This window comes from Trachypithecus francoisi, unplaced genomic scaffold (assembly GCF_009764315.1).
Source record: "Trachypithecus francoisi isolate TF-2019V2 unplaced genomic scaffold, Tfra_2.0 Lachesis_group10, whole genome shotgun sequence".
Lineage (NCBI taxonomy): Eukaryota > Metazoa > Chordata > Mammalia > Primates > Cercopithecidae > Trachypithecus > Trachypithecus francoisi.
In genome coordinates, this window is record NW_022681455.1 from 14,413,737 (window position 1) to 14,418,887 (window position 5,151).

A 5,151-nucleotide genomic window follows, 5' to 3' on the forward strand; every position below is an offset into this window, starting at 1 on the left:
GTGTCAGAGAACCTGGGCAGATTATGAGGGTGAGTTTTAATTTAACTTAACTGCCCAGAAAGAACCTGATGACTAATATCTTTGGCTTTCAATTCTTCTTAGTATTGAAATAATGCCTATTCCTCTTTCACCCTAACCTGTATGCTTTTATAGCCTTTGTCAACTCCTTTTAAAAAGCTCCGCTGTCTCCCCAGCACTGGTGACTGTGACAACACCCATCAGCTCTATACTCCGCTGTTCCAGCCTCACACTTTCATCTTTGTCCTTAACGGAGTGGCGAGAAAGGCCACACTGATCTTCAGAAGCAGGAACATATGGATGTTCTTCCGTCATTTTACCACTAATATCATTTCCACCTCTCCAGAAAAAAATAATAATAATAAGATGTACAAGGTCATGTGGGATTCTTCCTCCAAATCACTGTTTGAAAGTCACCTTAAGTGATGTATTGAAGAGATGTGGGAACACCCACATCCTCAAGGTGGAAGGGTCAGCATGGCCATAGGCACAGCTGAGATAAGGGATGTTTGCCTTCACCTTCCTCCATGTGTATACCTCCTTAATCCTTGTAGCAAGTCCTGTGTGGTCCCCAAACTCAGGGCCTAATATTTTCTAGCATATTCCATGGAGCAGGATAGTGATCTGATTAACTCATTTACATGAGTAATTTCATGCATTTGAAGTTAAGGAAAAAACCCTGAAAGATATTTTGTAATTGTTGGCAAGGAAGAGGAGAATAGGTATTCTCTTTTATACTGCGTTATGGGGAAGAATTTGGTCTACAAAAGTCTTAAAAATCAGTCCACCCATTGATTCAGTAATTCCCTTTCTAGGACCTTATCTTAAGGGAATAATTGGAAATGTGCACTAAAATGTATGCACTTGAATGTTCCCTGTAGTATATAATCTATAATGTCCGCAAACTGAAAATAACCTATTGTGTCTGTTCTTCTTAGTATAAGAACACAGGTCATTGGATTTAGAGCCCACCTTAAACTCAGAACAATTTCATCTTGAGATCCTTAGCTAATTACGTCTGTTAATACTCTCTTTCAAAACAAGGCCATAGTCTGAGGTTCCAGGGGAACACAAATTCTGAGGAGGCAACACTCAACCCAACACCGGACTGAAACTGGAAAATGAAAAATTGTAGGGAGTCTAAGGAATTTCTTTCTTTCCATCTCTTATCCCCACTTCTCTCTAAAAATCTTCTCCAATTATCCATATCTACTGCTTCTTCTTTCTCATGGGAAGATATGGCTGTTCCACACCTCCCCAAAATTGTTTATAACTCCACAAGAAACTGGGAGTCTATAGGCTCCAAATTTCATTTCCTAGGAAGGAGAATCTTCTTTGCTGAGTTTAGTTTATGGGTTCATTCCAGGCCAATATATTTTGACCAGAAGAATCGAGCCACAGTGCTATCATATCTTTGGAGCAAAGGCTATTAATTCTCTGGTTGGCTTGTGAGCTAAGCAGACACCCAAAGAATATCTTATACACAGAGAATGGGTTAAATTAATGTACAGTCATATAAAGGAATACCATCAAAAATTATTTTGCAGGCCAGGTGCCGTGACTCACACCTGTAATCCCAGCACTTTGGGAGGCTGAGGCAGGTGGATCATGAGGTCAAGAGATGGAGACCATTCTGGCTAACATGGTGAAACCCTGTTTCTACTAAAAATACAAAAATTAACTGGGCATGGTGGTGCACGCCTATAGTCCCAGCTACTCAGGAGGCTGAGGCAGGAGAATCGCTTGAACCCAGGAGGCAGAGGTTGCAGTGAGCCGAAATTGCACTGCTGCACTCCAGCCTGGTGACAGAGTGAGACTCCATCTCAAAAATTGTTTTGCAGAAGAAATGCAAATGTCAAGGGAACATACTGATAATTAAGTGAGACAAGCAAGTTATAAGAAAATGTATGTATATTATTCCCATGTAATATGCACACACACACACACACACACACACACACACACAGAGTTAAGGATAGAAGAATGTACACCAGAAAATTTACAGTACTATCACTAGATGATAGATTATGCATAGACTTTAATTTTTTTGTTTTTTTCCCCACCAATTTACTTTTAAATCCCATTTAAAATTCTTTTAATTATATTTGATAAAGGATTTCTAACACAAAATAGTGACTTACCAATAGTAAAATTTAAGACATAAATTAGGTAAATTTGGAGGTAGTACCATAGGGGATATTTATGGGATTATCTAATGCACACATATTTCTCTTTCCCTGAATTTCAATGGCACCATCTCCTATAAACTCTGGATTCAAAGGGGTAGGCATATTCCACCATGTGGACCAGGGATGCAGGGAAACTCAACCTGCAGAGAAGAGAAATGATAATAAAACTGACGTCAAAAGAGGTACAAAGACAAAACCACAGAGGGTCTGGACAACCGTTCAGATATGATTTAATCCCTTCCTAGATCTCTTGATATTTCTGCTCCTGGGTTCATTCCAACACTTCTTTATGTTGATAGCAAACGTCTTTTTGTGTTTACATGAGCTTGATTTGATTTATCTTTCTTTTTTTTTTTTTTTTTTGATGGAGTTTTGCTCTGTCGCCCAGGCTGGAGTGCAGTGGCCGGATCTCAGCTCACTGCAAGCTCCGCCTCCCGGGTTTACACCATTCTCCTGCCTCAGCTGGGACTACAGGCGCCCGCCACCTCGCCCGGCTAGTCTTTTGTATTTTTTTAGTAGAGACGGGGTTTCACCGGGTTAGCCAGGATGGTCTCGATCTCCTGACCTCGTGATCCGCCCGTCTCGGCCTCCCAAAGTGCTGGGATTACAGGTTTGAGGCACCGCGCCCGGCCAATTTGATTTATCTTTCTTGTGACCAAAGTGTTTTGACCAATATGAGACCCTTCGCAGTTTCTGCAAAGCTTAACTCGCAGGTGACCACAGATGGGTATTTCCAGTTCTAAGGAGAGTTCAGTAAGCGAAATCCTCAGATATGAGGACCAACTTTCTGGAGAGAGCTATGCCCCTGAGTGCCTAAGGCACAAGCCAATGAATAAAGAAAAAGTCATAAACATAAGCTAATGATGAGAAGGAAGAGGTGAGCAGGAGGCAGATGAAAGAGGAAGCCAGTAGAGGGGAAACGAAGCCTAGAGGATGAGAGGGCCCTAGAATCTACAATGCCAATAGAAATTCCTTCAAAAGGCACTCCTGACCCTGGGCCATATTTCATTCAGATTAGGTCACTGTTCAGCTTGCCTTTTATGAAGGTCAAATTAGTTCCAAAATTAGAGAAGCCTTTACTGACCTGATCTTCATGGCCATTAGGTCGACCAGCATACCCTCCAGCTCCTGCTTTCTGACTTCCCTTAGGTACAGTAACCTTTTAAAGGCCCAAATACTGGGTTTCTGGAGGAAATGTTTTCTCCTAATTCCACTTAGTATGGACAGCTCCAGGCTGGGCACATGGACTCAGTTTCCTTCACTGACCACAATCCAAACCAACATCTCACTCGTCTCACGACATCTCAACATCTCCCAAGATCCATTTCCCAGTTATCTCTAAGGAAACTATATCCCAGGACTCTTAAACAATCAGGCAACCCTTCTGTGTGGCCTTCCAGATCCCAATGTTTTACTGTCACTGTTTAAAAATCAGTACCACATTAACAGATTATTATCTATTGAATAAAATCAGAATCTATGGGTCCACACTGATATAAATAAAAATAAAAAATAAGAGAAAAGGAAGTGGAATGCCAACTAATAAGTGTCACAGGAATAATAAAATTAGGAAATTATCATTTGACAAACATCATGGTTACAGTGGATTCAGAGAATCATCATCAGTGGGTGTTAAAATTGGTGAATGAAAGTTTGATGACAAACAGGATATTGACCTAGTTGTGAAGTATCTTGCCACAAGATTATTATTAATTATGAAGGCCCAATTGTAACTTTATAGTGGAGAAACCCTACAGGCTGAGCTTTAACCAAATGATCAAAGTCAACCTCATCACTTACCCAGCAAACAGGTGTCCTGTCCTCCTGACCCAACGCATGAGGAAGTCACATCTTGTGCAGTGGCATCCCTGCCCAAAGCACATTATCTTAATCTAATCACAGGGAAAACAGCAAACAAATCCAATTTGAGGGACATTCTACAAAAATTTCAAGATCATGAGAGACAAAGACTGTAAAAGACTCCAGAACTATTCTAGTTTAGAGGAGACTAAAAAGACAAAACAATTACATGCAACACACAATCCTGGACTGAATCCTGAGCCAGAAAAAAAAATTATTTTGCTATAAAGTATATGATTAGGAGAATTTAAAACTTTGGACAAGTCTATGAATTACATGATATTAACTGAAGAATTTACGAGTAAAAGGACATAATGCCTGTGTGTTAGTCCGTTTTCATGCTGCTGATAAAGACGTACCCGAGATTGGGTAAGTTATGAAGAAAAGAGGTTTAATTGGCTCACAGTTGGAGAGGTCTCACAGTTCATTGGCTCGGAGCTGGAGAGGTCTCACAATCATGGTTAAAGGCAAGGAGGAGCAAGTCACATTCTCCATGGCAGCAGGGAAGAGAGAACTTGTGCAGGGGAACTCCTTTTTATAAAACCATCAGATTTTATGAGAGTCATTCACTATCACAAGGACAGCATGGAAAAGACCCACCCCCATGATTCAGTCACCTCCCACTTCTCCCACTTTGTCCCTCCCATGACACGTGGGAATTGTGGGAGCTACAATTCAGGATGAGGTTTGGATGGGGACACAGCCAAACCATATCAGCCTGCAACTTAATCTTAAACAATTCAGAAAAGAAAATTATATACGGCTTCTCGGCCTTTTGGCTAAGATCAAGTGTAGAAAAGAAAATTATATATCTTAGATATATTAAAATTATTTATATATACGTATGTGCACACACACAGAGAGAGAATACGACAAAGAAAATGTGATAAAGGCAAAATATTAACATTCGGGGATGTGGTGTAGTTATTTTGGAAATATTTTGTTCTGTTGCAACTTTTTTCTAAGTCTGGAATTATTTCAAAGTAATAATAAATAAATACCACTCATTTTTCTTAGCACCAAGCAGTAGTGGCTTATTTTTCCAATAGGTGATAAACTGTCATTTTTCTCCCTGCAAAGTTTT

General features: G+C 40.2%; 1 pseudogene; it reads left to right on the plus strand.

Moving 5' to 3' along the window:
- The first annotated feature begins 4,826 nt into the window (after positions 1 to 4,826).
- LOC117088952 lies at positions 4,827 to 4,924 on the plus strand (annotated as a pseudogene).
- Positions 4,925 to 5,151: the final 227 nt, after the last annotated feature.